At 34.1% G+C, this 16,363-nt stretch overlaps 1 protein-coding gene and 1 pseudogene across 1 annotated transcript in view; one reads left to right on the forward strand and one right to left on the reverse strand.

The window, feature by feature from the left end:
• The window catches only part of LOC126976181 (uncharacterized), a 61,120-nt gene that overhangs the window by 9,178 nt on the left and 35,579 nt on the right, over positions 1-16,363 (forward strand). The window lies entirely within an intron of this gene.
• LOC126976200 (putative nuclease HARBI1) lies at positions 338-1,664 on the reverse strand (annotated as a pseudogene).

Here is a 16,363-nt window from a genome sequence, read left to right on the forward strand (position 1 = left end):
TAATTTTGTGGTCTACTTACAAAAAAAATATTTGAATTTATTTATTAAAACAAATTAATTTAAATTTCAGTATTTATAATCTTTATATTATAAAAAAATTCGTGTCACGTTGTTTGTACGCGATGAACTCCTAAACTACTGAAACGATTTGAATAAAATTTTGCGCACTGTGTACAGTTTGATCCAACTTGAGAGATAGGATAGTTTTTATTTCGATTCGTGACCCTTTATATATTCTTTTCGGCAAACTGATTTATTAAATCATTTATAGCTGATTATAACTTTAGTTTATTTAGCTTTATTTGACTTTCGTCATATCTGAAAAAAAATTGGGATAAAAAAAGTTTTTATTAATTTTTGCTTACGCACAGGGGTGCTCAAACGGTGGATCGGGATCGACAGGTCGATCGCGAGTGCTTTTTGAGTCGATCTCGAGAAAAAAATCCGGTATAATAAACTAAAATCGGTAATTACGTACCATCTTATGAAAAGTATGCTCAGGACATGCAGTGTCACGCTTCAACATCCAAAGTCACTCTTTATTTAAGCTTAGGACTTTAGAACGCGTTTTTTTTGTAAGAACCAATAAACTCGCATTTTGAATAATAATTATGAGTTTTTTCATTGACTTTTAAGAGCAGACCTACACTTACCTCGACTAAAAAAATGCATATTTTGCGCAAAACTAATATCTATGTCATCGTGACTCTCTACCTAGACGACAATCCTGCATCACACATACTTGAAGCCTCACAGAGGATCGCCAGCAGTTCAAGCTTGAGCACCCCTGCTCAACGATTTACGCCCGAAATTAATATTGTATCTGCAATCTCAGATTCAGTCTGATCTCGGATTCAAAATTATCTCTGGATTGCTTATCCTTTACGATTTCTATATTCCTCACCAATTACATTACCTAAAACAAAATCATAATTATTTGCAATTTATATATGAAGTTTAAAGCTACATGCATATTGGTAGGTGTAGTGTATGATACTCACATGGTGATTGAATTCTTATATGAGTACAATCAATTGCAGCAATAACTCGAGGAAACCCAGCAATTCTGTAGAATTTCTCCGAGCTTTGTTGGTGAATTACAACATATTCATCATATAAGTTAGCAATTGCTGATGATATATCACCAACTATCCTCCCAGCTGTAGACGTAGAGACCCCAACAAAGTCAGCTACAGAAATTAACATTGTACCCAATGCATAGAAGCGCAATGTTAATAAAAGTTGATGAAGTGGCAATACTCCATTGTTCCTGAAATATATAACTGTTATGTACCAATTAGTCTTTCTATTTATAAAATGACCTTTACCCTAAGATAATGTCTGATCATATTATTGATAATAATAATATTCATACCTTGTGGAAGTCATACGAATATATGGCATTAATTTTGTGAGTAATGTCTGGAATGCTGGTTTAGTTAACCTAAATCTAAAGCTTAATTCGACATCATCCAAACTCTACATATAATTAACTCTTCTCAATTGCCTTGCAGCAGCACGTCTGTTCTCACCATCACTATCAGTATCCCAATCGGATAACTGAGCTAATTCTTCCAAATCACTCTTATCACTATCACTTGAAAATATTGATGAAGTCATTTTATTTTTAACTAATTATTACTATCCACGATAATTAAGAATTATATTATTATGTAAAATAAAATATATACTATAAGCTTAAAATCTGTAATCCGACGAACTCTTAGGATAGCAATCTGCGACTATTTTCACCGTTCAAAACACATGTCAGAATAGTCCGATTGTTTATTGACAACGCAAAACTGCCATTTTCGAACAGAGGACAATCTTTAATCTATGATCCGTCCTCTCAGAGATTGTGTGATTGTTAAGATTATAATCTCTATCTATGGATTGATTATTGGCATGCTTAACTCAAGATATTAATTAAAATATCAATCGCGGATACCAAACACTGGATTAGGATAGATTATTAATTTCGGGCGATAATTGATACATCAGATACGGCGGTAGCTACGCCTCTGGTCATCTGACACTTTCACTTACGAACTAAATAATTAATTACCAACGCTCTTATGTAAAATAAAGTATGTGAATGAAATTTTGCGCGATTGAAGTAAAACTTAATAATAATTAACTTTAGGAATACTTAACAGATACATAAATTTATTAAATTATATATATATACATTGAATGAAGCCGTGTTACCAACTAAGCACTCACGTATTACTGAAGAGCTAGGAGCATTGTTAGATTTTTTTTCTCGCAAACGCTGACGATATAAAGCTACATCTTTGAGCAAAGTTGGCATTTTCTATACCTAAAATAAAAAAAAATGCCTTTTTTAATACATATTAATATTATTTTATCAAGTGAGATTTTATATATTTTACAAAGAATGCTATAATGTTATATTTTGATATTATTATTCATTAGAAAATAAACACAATACAGGTCAAGTCATTATCAGGTTATTGATTTTCTCTTTTATTCTTATTGACGAAAGAGTAAAATGTTCCTGGGATTCCACCATTTTATTTGACAGATTATTATTTTCATTTTATATTCTATTTATAATTAAATACTACTATTCGCACATTTTAAAATTTTCACTCATTAAATAAAATAATTTATAATAAGAAATTGAACGTTCAATTATTATTATCACATAAATATATATATAGAATATTAACAAATATGGCTGTATGGGCTCGAATTCTTTGCCTCGAATTTTTTCATAATAATGGGCGAAAAAACCAAAATCAAATTAGCGAATGTCGCAAATGTCAGAAAATTACTGAAAACTTATATATTATATTATTTATTGCAATGGTAAATAGACAAATTATATACCTGGGGATTTTAAAAAAAATATTACCGAACAATTTGAAATATTTTTTAAACCGATTAAATTATAATGGCTTAGAAAATTCTTTCAATTTACTTTTGTACTGAGCGTTACTTCGGTCAGAAAAAAATTTTGAGTTACTGAGCAATTTAAAATATTTTTTAAAACCATTATATTATAACGGCTTAAAAAATTCTTTTTGTTGACCGTTACTAGTTCGTCTAAGAGACCCCACAAACTGCAGACTTTCGATCGGCCGATAGTTTGGTTGAGTTTGGCTGTAAGTGCGCAGACTGGCCCGACTAAACAGTTGGGTCTGTGATGAGTAAGATGATAATGCATCAATAAAAACTGTGAGCCATCTTGTATTACGTACAATTCTGCGGCATAAACGAATTAGCTTATTGTTATATATAGCTTATGTTATAGCTGACCCGACAGACGCTGTTCTTGTTCTGTTGTAAAGTATTCGGGAATAATGTAGTCCAAAGCCATCGGAAATGTGTAATCAAAGTTAATGAGTTATAAATGAAACAAAAAAGTATTTATGAATATTCTTATAATATGATGTGGTAATAAAATGATAAGGAATAATATCGTATTTGTGTAAACAGCTTTTACATTACCGCTTTATAATTGCCAATGTTTTTAAAGTATTAAAATTAATGTAGCATGTTATGCTCAAGTGATAGACAGTGCGGTTTTCAAGGAGCTTTCTTCCTCGTACTACAACGCTATGGAATGAACTTCCTTGTGCGGTGTTTCCGGGACGATACGACATGGGTACCTTCATAAAAAGCGCGTACACCTTCCTTAAAGGCCGACAACGCTCTTGTGATTCCTCTGGTGTTGCAAGAGAATGTGGGCGGCGGTGATCGCTTAACACCAGGTGACCCGTACGCTCGATTGTCCTCCTATTCCATAAAAAAAAATATAGACATAAGATGCTTATCGTAGACTTCTCTGTAGACAATATAAGATCGATATAAGATCCCTACACAATTCCACCATACATTATTTTATTATATCTCAAAAGAGTTTATATAAATATATATACAAATAACAAAACCGAAACAAATTACATATTCTAAAACCTTCTTCGAAAACAACGCTATCCAGTGGTGAAATGAGCATTAAAACCGGTGCAGTAGTTTTTGAGTTCATTGCGAACAGACATACTTTTAGAAAACCTAATTTCTTCTAATGATTACCTTCTAATGATTTTTTACATACATAACATGTAAAAATCTGTATATTTTGATAAAATGTAATTTTATAGTAAGGTATTCCAACACGAGACATGATTTTAGCAGGTGAGCCGTGTGAGGAGGGGTCAGGAGGGGAGGGGGGGAGGTTGCGTCTGGCTCGCTCGTCGAGAGACGTATCTCTCGTATCTCGTCAATTACCGTGAACTGTAGGTATATTATAACTTATAAGTTTATTACGTACCTATATTATATTGAAACTAGCTGACCCAGCAAACGTTGTATTGCCATATAAAGTAAAAAAGTCAATAATTAAAATTTTTACGGTACAAAAATAGATGACGACCAATTCTCAGACCTACCAAATATATCGTAGGTACATAAAATTTATCGTACTACAATAATCATTATATTCGATTGTCATATTGCAACTCTATTGCGTGTCTGTGGACGGATTAGAATTATATTAAAATCGCGATACAAAAATAAGTGTTGATCGTAGATGGGTGAAAATTTGAAGTTGTATGTATTTTTGAATGCTGAATCATAATTAAAGAAATAAAAAAAAATGGGGTGGCCATCCGTTAATATAAAAAAATGTGTACATAATCACGTTAATTCTTGAAGTATAAATAACACGGAAAATGAACGAAATTAATTCAAAATGCAAAACTACTTCAGAGTATTAAACGTTCATTCGCAGCCGTTTGTATTATACGTCAATATTAGTTCTCTGGACGCTCGCAAGTGTTGCTTCAAATAGGTACAACAAAATTTGCTGTCAAACATATGGAACAGCCTGTCCAGTTGTATTTATACAGGTCAGGGTTCCTAAAGAATCTGATATCTTCTGACATTTCTAGCGTCACAACATTGCAAGCACTTGTCTTAAGAATTGCATGCAACGTTGTCAACCGACAACTATAAGGCGTACCTACTCGATAATCGATATCTAAGGCTGCATTTAGTGCTCGACCGACGGTCAACGCTGACGTCGGTCGAACGTAGCTATTAACACATAGCTACGCGCGTAGAGCTATGTCGCGCTGACGAGAACCGACGCGTCGGTCCGCTGGCGCGTTTTGGCGTTAAATTAGTGCGTTCAGTGTGCCGCTAACCGAGCGACCGATCATACGCGCGTGTGTAATCGTAATGCGTGTGCATCGTAATCAAAAATCGTTAGCAAAATTTCCGATTACATTGTAAAAAGGAGGATGGCGACAATGGACCCTCATAATTTAAAAATTAAGGAAGCAATTTGTACGATTTGATTTTTTCATATTTGTACCAAAAAATATAAGTTTATTTTAATTATAAGCTTTAGCGCTCTATAATAATTGGGTAAACATGATAATATCTTCTCCGCCTTTTATTCCGTAATCGTTTTCGTATTTAGTACGCACATATTAAAGATGTTTAAAATGGATTAATTTTTCTCTGGATTTGTACACGCGCAATCAAGTTTGCTTTCAGCTGAGCACTAAAACATCGTCGGCGCGTATGGTTACGCGCTACGCTCGACCGACGAAGCGCAGACCGTTGCGTCCGCGTCGGTTGAGCACTAAATGCAATCTGCAGCGTAATAATGTAACTGACAAGTTTTTTTCTAAGGAGCTTGGGAAACTGCTTGTAGGTTTAATTATTTGTATTAAATGTATTTAGTAGTTTTTGCGTATTGCCCGGACAGATACAGAAACACAAACAAAAATTCTATTAACTGCATTTTTAGCTTCGGTATTGTTTGTATTCATGTACATATTTTCATTCACACAGCAATTATTCTAAAAAAAATATATTTAATGTATAGATTTTACTTTGTTACTATTTTATATTTATAGATTAATTCGTATTCCTTCCTCGAAATATTGTTTCAATTTATCACGTGTTGCTAGAAAGCGTGGATAGCTGTCATGATTTAAGAAAAGATATGAGAAGGTCACTTACAATGCAGACCAGCTGACGTAGATGGCATTAAAGTAACGCACGCCATCTTATGTCAAACATTCCTTAGCCACGCTTATAGGGTTTCAGTGTTTAAGGCACTTTGAATCTTAGATAATTTATACGTCTAGATAAAACATCTTGTTGTTATGCAACGCGTGGCAACAGCCCAGTTTTATAGGAACATAAACTTGTTACTTATGCTTACTACTCGGCTAAGTCGAGTTAGTAACCCCCTTATTCATAATAGTCTGCTAACTTAAAGCATTGCTAATTCGCACTCTGTCTTCTTCTATTGACCTAAGTCAGAATGAGAAAAAACACTCCTAAGCGGCTGTATAAAGTTAGCGGACCATTATGAAGAAGGGGGTAAGTCTTTTGTGGGGCGATGTATATGCTTTTACAACAAGATCCCAGAAAATGTTCAAAACAAAATTATTACCAAAATTATTATTATTATTAATTATAGCGACCGCACTCAGGCTATTAAATAATAAGTTTTATTTGTATAATATTACTTTATAAACATATTTTTTGAAGAAAAAAAAAAGCCCGCTGAGTTTTTTGCGCCCGCTCTTCTCATCGATATTCTGTATGTGATATCTCTTCGATGTTACAAGAAAATTTGATTGTTTAACACCACATGACCCGCACGTTTGTCCTCCTTAGCCATAAAAAATACAAATTATTTACTTCACTATTTAGGTTTTCTTTTTTATGATTATTATTAAGCTCTACCCCTGTGTTTTCTTTCTACCCCGCCATTGTAGCTTCACGCTGATTATTTAAGTCAGTCCGTACGTATCTAATAACGGCCGTTACCAATATACTATCTACAGATAGAAAAAAATTACTTACTACCTTAAATCAAATCTTAAGTCAATAATCTGAAGCTGTCCCAATATACCCTATAAGTCATTCTTATCGCCTTATATTGGGACGCGTGAATTGTAATTTCCATACAAACTTCTATCGCTGGTAAGCTATACGTCCTCCTATTGACGGACAGCTGTCAGATTGTACGGATAATCGGAGTTAGCGTCGATAAGTTTATTGGGACAGAAAAGTCAACGATAGTTACGATTTTTATCTCAAGTAGGCCACAACCGGAGATAGACTGAATATTGGGAATGGCCGTTAGTCAGTCCCACAAAGCACACACATGTCTACCCTAATAATTTTCGATACCCACAACAAATTATAAAAATGCACCCTGTTTTAACAATAATTTGAAAATGTAATTTAATACTTAAGGCGACACTAAACACCCGCGACCTTGAGCGGTTGGCAAGGAGTTTGCTTCACTCCCCGCGAGCGATAGATTGTTAAACTTACGATAGAGTTTTATTTTTTTGATAGGAAGCCAACGTGCATACAATTACCTTAAACTATGGACACATTTAAAAAAAAAATGTTGTTCTCCACCTATAGGGCCAACTCGACACGCATTATAATAGGTAGGTAAAATAGACATTATTTGCAAACAACCCTGAAGCTTAAAATTATAATATGATTAATAGATAATTTAAACGTCTAGATAGACTGTGATAGCTGTAAACACGAGAAAAAAAATAGCGGCGAAACGTTAACCTCTATTTTCAGCAAAGCACACACGCTTAAACAAAGTGATGTATGTATCGCGAGGGTAAGACGTAGCTTGTCATGCACACTAAAGTAATAAACCCTGGCCTGTACGTATATAAAATTTATATATATGTCGTAACACGGAACGCCAGCGCCATCTATCGGTGTCGTAACACAGAATGCCAGCGCCATCTGTCGGCGTTCGATGGAGTCAACGTTCCCCCAGGCCGAGAGGCAGTGATGTCATATCTACCAACTTTTTGGTAGATCTACCCATTTTCAACTTAGTCTACCTATTTACCACCCCAGAACTAAAAACTACCTATTTTGTAATTAGTTTGACCATATCACCACTTTAAATTATTTTTATATCGACAAGTGACGATTCGATGTGCTGCGTGAGCCATGCGACGATGCGTCAAGCATACATAGAGTCCAGGCCATAAACCACAAAAAAAAACATCAGCAACAGTTCGCGCCATTTCGCGCTCATAAATCATAGCCATTGTTATACTGTTCTGTCATCTGTGGCTCATTCCAGGTTGGTTAGTTGCGGAATCAATGGTGAATCTTTGCTTTTTGTGAGATTATTAAGAAACATGACATTTCATTTCACAGAAAAAAATGTGGATCCTACACCTGAAGAATTCTGGAAGCATGTTTCATCCATTAAAAAAGGAGACCAGTCTCCAATGTTTCCCCTGCTATGCGAATTCGTGAGAAAATTACTCGCACTTCCACATAGTAGCGCCAACGTTGAGAGATTGTTTTCTGCAATTAATAATATGAAAACCTTCCAGAGAAATAGAATTTGCACGGAGACTCTAGAGGGATTGTTGCGTACTAAAAGATTTATAGCAAACAACGGGCAGCCTAGCACAGAACACTTACAATTTTTCAATAAAAATATGTATTATTTTCAAAAATAAACATTTTAAGAACAGTTCATGCATTTTTAATCTTAAATTTTTTTTTAAATTGAGGTGGTACATCTACCAATTTTGCATTTTACATTCTACCAACTTCTACCAACATTTGGCACATAATCTACTAATTTTCTAAAATTCGGGTTGGCAACACTGCCGAGAGGAGCGCGCTTCACTTCTGGTGCAGCGGCCAGACACAGCGGTCGAACTTAAACCATCGCGCGTTCCATACATCCCATAGTGTGTTTATGTAAATTGATTCTACATTATAATTTGATTATGTGGATAAGTTTGTTTCGTGGCATTGACATTACCCATCGACGCCCACTGCTAGAAGTCTAGGACTATGGACCCTGCTAATGACGGTGACCCTTTTCCGCCGTTATATATTATCTATATATATATGTATATAAAAATGAATTGCTGTTCGTTAGTCTCGCTAAAACTCGAGACCGGCTGGACCGATTTGGCAAATTTAAGTCTTGAATTATTTGTGGAAGTTTAGAGAAGGTTTAAAAGGTGAATAAAAATGAAAATTTTTTTGAAAAAAAAAATAAACAATTTTGTTTTTCCTTTGATGTGTCAGTCGTTCAGAAATGAAATTGAAAGAATAGTTTAAAATGAATAACTAATTACAAACTTTGTATCTTTCTAACTTTCTCAGGAAGTAAAAAGAAAACTTAAACTTACCTATAGTTGGTAGATTAACTACAGTTGTGAATTATCATGGCAATACAACGTTTGCTGAGTCAGCTGGTATTATATATAAATTATTATTTATATTATAAATTACTCGTATCTAAGATATAATATTACGTTTGCCAGTGTAAGGCGTTTCTTTTTTAGTGATTTGGTTTTATCGTCGTTTTTGGTGCGAAATATACAGTTATTATTTTAAACAATATGTTATGTTTTTAAAGTGATAACCCTCACTTCTAGGATTAATACACAAATAAAATCTGAAAAATTATTAATCCTAGAAGTGAGGGTTATCACTTTAAAAACATAACATATTGTTTAGATTTACAAGAGCGATATCTCAAGTCAATTTCCTAATATGCAAATATTGGGGTTGAGCAGGTTATCAACTGTAAAGTAGATCCTGTAGATGAAGCCACAACCTGAGAGATGTACAAAGCAAACAGAATTTTATAACGAGGCGGTAATCGAACGGTTAGCTCAGTTGGTTAAAGCACCGGCACGGAACGCCGGAGGTCGTGGGTTCGAGTCCCGCATCGTTCAAACATTTTGTTTTTCAAATTTTATTTGTGAGTTATTATTTTGTTACGATTTCAATATACTATGTACAGATTATTAGGCATGTTATCATTTTATCACATTTCTTATCACCGCTTAAATTGTTTCCCTTGAAACAATCTCAACGTATTAATAATACTCAATTTTATTTTTGTGGGAACGCCATAACTTACATAATAATTCTTCATCAAATTTAATGATTTGCCATTTAAAAGATTATGTTTGCCCATAACATAACGACGAAAATATTACTTTGAAATTATTGCAGATTTTCCGAAAAACTTTCAAAAGTAAGTATTTATATAATCTGTTGTATATTGTTAATTTAGTCGCAAAACGATCTTATCTTTGTGTATAAATAAAATGATAGAGGTTTTCATCACGGAAGAACCTATAAAAAATTATTCCTTAGACATTTTAACCCCAGTGAACGCATACCTTTAATTTATATGCGTTCACTGCTTGGCCATTATTATTAAAAATATTATGATACATATCTTCATTCAATATAATAACCTAATAAAATTGAATCGACAAAAATCAATCGACATTCAAGGCCGGCAACGCTCCCGTGATTACTCTGGTGTTGCAAGAAAATGTGGGCGGCGGTGATCACTTAACATCAGGTGACCTAACCTACTACTATTTATGCCTACTACTGGGTTGGGTCGAGTTAGTAAGTCTTTTGTTGGGCGATGTATATGCTTCTACAATATGATCCCAGAAAATGTACAAAACAAATGTGTTACGAAATTTAATAGAATTGTTAAAAAACGTTTGTGTGGGAAAGGTTATTAAAGCATAAACGATTTTCTTAATGACACCACGGACTGGGAATAAAGCGAACACCCTTAGGCTCTTTAATTATAAATATTTATTGTACGATTTCACAATGTAATCCATATTTTATATTAAAAAAAAGCCCGCTGAGTTTCTTGCGCCCATTCTTCTCAGGTCTGAGGCAGTCTCTTTTGAATGGGTGGTAGTTTTTGACGTTCAATAAGTGATTTTAAATCCTCGTTTGTCCTCCTTTTCCATAAAAAAAACCTATTCAATAAAAGTTTGAGCATTTAGGTTCTAGAACAGTATTTCCTTTTCATTATATGATTTGAAATTTCACTTACGATATTTTGATAAGTAACAATTTTATAGTGATTTCTTCCTAAAACTAATTATTTATATTTCTCAAGGGAACAAAACAATTTTTAAAGATCAATAATTATGTACGGGGGCCTTAAAAAATTTAAGAAAGGTTATGGTGGGGCATGGCCTAAAAAGGTTGGGAAACACTGATACCTTTCAAACTTTATCGCATCAACCACTGAGTAGTACTACTTGAATAAATAAATTTAATTTGTATGAAAATATATGAACGATGCGCATTTCGAATCCTTCGTGTTACGTCCCAGCGCTCTTACGATCTAAGGAAACCCTCCGTGAAGCAGTAATGTGTAAACATTACTATGTTTCGGTCTGAAATGCGCCGTAGCTAGTGAAATTACTGGGCAAATGAGACTTAACATCTTATGTCACAAGGTGACGAGCGCAATTGTAGCGCCGATTACAATTTTTAGGATTTTCAATAATCCTGAGCGGCACTGCATTGTAATGGGTAGGACGTTCCAATACCATCAGCTGAACGTTTTGCTCGTCCCACCCTTAATTTTCATTATTAAAAATATAAAGAAATGGAGTAGAGATGTCGCTCTTTGAAATCTAAACTATTAATTATCGTTGTTTATTATTTTTAAGTTATATCCGGTATCCCTCACTTCTTAAATTACACCTCACGGAAGGAATGAAGAATGTCAACTACCATTGGATAAATCTATCTATATCTATATATATATAAAAATGAATTGCTGTTCGTTGGTCTCGCTAAAACTCGACAACGGCTGGACCGATTTAGAAAAGGTCAGGTTAGGTCTTGAATTATTTGTGGAAGTCCAGAGAAGGTTCAAAAGGTGAATAAATAGGAAAATGCTCGGAATTAAATAAAAACAACAAATTTGTTTTTCCTTGGATGTGTCCATACATAATTTCTATAAGATAATTGACGCACGGTTTGACAGTTCTGCTGTAAAATAATTTCATTACGACAGCAGGGTGCATATTTTACGAAGTAATTCTTGATGTTATGATATATTATTGACAAAGTCATAAAAAACATTATTTTATTTATTATATACAGAACAACGTCTGTCGGGTCAGCTAGTATATATATAAAAGAGATTGTATGTTCCCTAATAACTCCTAAACTATTCGACCGATCTCGAGCGTAAGACGTAACTTGTCACGCACACTAAAGTAATGTACCTGGCCTGTTTTCATCGGTTATCTAGCAGTAAGAGTGTCTATGTAGAAGTATAAATTATCTTAAAGATAATATAATTATTTATTTTAACATATTTTTGGTTATATATAGAGAATTCAACAAATATCAAAATGAACTGTAGTACTTATAAACAATTTGTTACGTTTTTAAAGTGATAACCTTCACTTCTAGGATTAATACACAAATTAAATTTGAAAACAAAATTTTATCCCGAATCGTTCATAAAATTTTGTTTTCAAATTGTATTTGTGCATTAATCCTAGAAGTGAGGGTTTTCACTTTAATGACATAACAAATTCCGGCGACATCTCAAGTCAATTTCCTAATAAGCAAATATTGGGGTTGAGCGGGTTATCAACTGTAAAGTAGATCCTGTAGATGAAGCCACAACCTGAGAGTTGAACAAAGCATACAAGATTTTCTGACGATTCGTCACTCGAACGGTTAACTCAGTTGGTAGAGCACTGGCACGGAACGCCAGAGAGTCGCGGGTTCGAGTCCCGCATCGTTCATAAAATTTTGTTTCCAAATTTTATTTGTGTGTAGTACTTATTTTAAACTGATCATAATATTATGAGTTCTGACGTTATTTTTATGTTCATTAATGTCCTTCGATTAGCCATTCCCTGAGACACTTTCAATCGAGGTCTCTCCGAAGTCCAGTCACGTACGTCTCTAAATGGATTTTTTCGAGATTTTTCTCTTAGAATTATTTATTACATTATTTCTTGGAAAATATTCAAATGTCAACCATCTTTGCTACTAACTTTAAACTTTCTAAACTTTGCTATTAAATGATGTACAGTCGAATTCACTTTTAAATTATAGTTATTGGTAAAACCAGAGTGTAATGACAAAGAATAAATATAATAGTACAAGTAGGGAAGTCTCACTCCGCAAAATCAATTAAAGAAATAGGGACTCTTGCGGTCATACAATAAGGTGTGATTCAGATCGCACAGTGCTACTAACCTACATTTTTACTCACCTTGAAGTTGCCTCTCTTTCTATCGCGTGACTCTTGCCTCTTCTGACGACATTAGGGTTGACTTCTTTACCTAAAACTGTATCTACCTAGTATAAGGTCATCTTATAAAAATAGCCCAGTTTTTTCTGTAATATAAATAGATATTTAATCGTAATTTTAAATCAATATTATTAGTTGCAGATAGTAATTTATGCGTTGGAAAAGCACGACATATTCAAACCAACTTAATGTATAGGAAATATTTATTTCCAGCTAGAGGCTATCAAGAATGGTTATTTCATAATAATAATAATCACTTTAAATTAGACCGTTTCCGCCTTTAGGAAGCTTAAAAAATTTAAATTTGGATCGCAATGACCTTTAATAATGCTTTTCTTTATTTATGTTTCATCATTTTTAAAATATCGATATAACAAAGGTCGCGCGTGCGTCACTGTTCGCTCGTGAGTCCCTACTGGCTGGCCTACTCTGTAGAGGCCGCCGGACGTACGAACTACGAACGATTTTGATACCTACACGGAGAGTGAGACATGCCTGGGGGCCTACTCCTAAAATCGATATTCGATATATCGTGGCATTAGTCGTGTCCTACTCTTAGTTACATCGTATTCAATGTCGAAACAATTATTTTACGAACGAAACATTATTCGGTATTATCGGTCCTTACCCTACTCTTAGTTGAAAATGTCAGGGACGAATATTCGAATTTGACAACTAATTAAACGTCACTTTTACGATTATCTCAACGACACCTCCTAGGCTGTCGTTGCTATTATCGTTTCAAGTTGTATATATAAATTTGCCATACAATATACAAACTTAATAAATATTATTACAATAATTATATGTGATTTACTATTCAACAGGATTTTTTTACTACGAAGTAATTTAAGTCATTTTGTTGATCGTTTATGCGAATAGTCTAATATATCGAAAGAAAGTAATGCAAATTGCCGCCTGAGAAATAGGAAGTTGACGAGAAGGGTTGAGTTACGATTTTTTATCATTTAATTATCCGCAAGTTTTATATTATGAGTTAATGTATTATTTAATCAATTTTAAGTGGTCATCTTATATTCATTACATAATTTTTGAATATTTATATTTTGTGTAAATGATATCAATATGGCGGTGCAGAGTCTGGCATGGTCCTTAGCGCCTAAACTGTGTTTTGACTTTTAACAATTAACAGCGACATAGCACAGATAATATTTAGTTTTTCAAGGTTTGCGCACAATTCATTCGCTCTAACATCGTAAAAAAAATCAAAATATTAGTCTATGGTTACGATAAACAATAAGGAATTCGAGCATTTGTCAGAGTAGGGTAGTTGCGATATATTCGGAGTATTGTCGTATCGTTCCGAATGTATCGTTGTCGATTTTGCGAGTAGACCTCCTGGTAGGGATGGATACAATACGTATTAATTAAAACGTAAATATTATACAATGCTCTATAGCAGTGTTTCCCAACGTGGGGCCCACGCCCCAACGGAGGTAATTTAAAAACGTACTCGACATGACTTATGCCATTGGTGCTCAAACGGTCGATCGCGAGAGCTTTTTGAGTAGATCTCGAGAAAAAAATCCAGATGATAAACTAAAATCGGTAATTACGTACCATCTTATGAAAAGTATGCTCAGGACATGCAGTGTCACGCTTCAACATCCAAAGTCACTCTTTAGTTAAGCTTAGAACTTTGGAACGCGTTTGTTTGTAAGAATCAATAAACTCGCAATTTTGAATAATAATTATGAGTTTTTTCATTGACATTTAAGAGCAAACCTACACTTACCTTGACTAAAAAAATGCATATTTTGCGCAAAACTAATATCTATGTCATCGTGACACTCTACCTAGACGACAATCCTTCATCACACATACTTGAAGTCTCTCAGAGCCGATCGATCCTAGTCTAACAATTTTTAGCAGTTCAAGCTTGACAAATTAACGAAAAAAGTCAAATTCCAAGAATGTGCAAGAAAACTTATTTTACTACCGTCTCCATCGTTATATTTATCTGAATGTGGATTTAGTGCTGTAAATGATTTACTGATAAAAAAAATACATCGATTTGATATAACACAACGTGGAGACTTAGGTTAAATTTAAGTAAATTGGAACCTAATATTGAATCTATGTTCAACATGCATCAAGCGGAAGTATCGCACTAAATGAATATAGAAAAATCAACATTAAAATTATTATTAATTTCCGTTTTTATAAAATATGTTTTGAAATTTTACTTACGATGTTTAGATAATAATTTTATAGTGATTTCTTCCTAAAACTTATCATTTATATTTCTTAAGGAAACAAAACAATTTTTAAAGGTTAAAAATTATGTATGGGGGGCATAAAAAGCAAAAAAATTTTAAGGTAGAGCATTTTTTTTTATTAAAATAAGGGACGAGACGAGCAGGACGCTGATGGAAATTGACACGCCGTACCCATTACAATGCATTGCCGCTCAGGATTCTTGAAAAACCCACAAATTCTGAGCGGCACTACGATTGCGCTCGTCACCTTGGGACATAAGATGTTAAGTCTCATTTGCCCAGTAATTTCACTAGCTACGGCGACCTTCAGACCGAAACACAGTTTACACATTACTGCTTCGCGGCAGAAATAGGCGCCGTTGTGGTACCCATAATCTAGCCGGCTTCCTGTTGAAAGGAGCCTCCCACTGGTAATAAGTAATGATTTAGGCATCGCCTAAAAAGGTTGGGAAACACTGCAGCTCTATAGATATAATCTTAGACAATTTATAGGTAGATAGATACGAGACTCTTGCTATTAGGCAACGCATTTTTAACAGTTCGTATCTTTAGTGCGCATAACAGCTACGTCTTACCCTCTCGATACGTCATAGTCATTTTGTATTAGTTTGTGTGCGTTTGCTGAAAATAGAGGCTAATAGTTCACCGCTATTTTCCGACGTCCTCATGACACATGAATTAACTAAGGCTTTTTCTTATTATTAACCTAAACTTGATGAAGTTTTCACTTCTGACGTGTGATTTTCATTTTGTTACCAATTTTTTTTTTGGTGTGAATTGTCATAGTAACGGGCTAACAGAGCTATATTTTGTTTTGTCCATAGACCTAAGATATACTTGTACTTGCGTATAGACAGAGAGTGCAAGAGAAAGGAACATCTATGTTCAGAAATTCCATAAAGGTTCGTCCAGAAAATAAGTGTTTTTGAGTAATCCTTAAATATTTGTGAAATAAATTATAATGTCCATTACATGCGCGAGGTTTCTATCGCAATGTTTT

This window comes from Leptidea sinapis, chromosome 39 (genome assembly GCF_905404315.1).
Source record: "Leptidea sinapis chromosome 39, ilLepSina1.1, whole genome shotgun sequence".
Lineage (NCBI taxonomy): Eukaryota > Metazoa > Arthropoda > Insecta > Lepidoptera > Pieridae > Leptidea > Leptidea sinapis.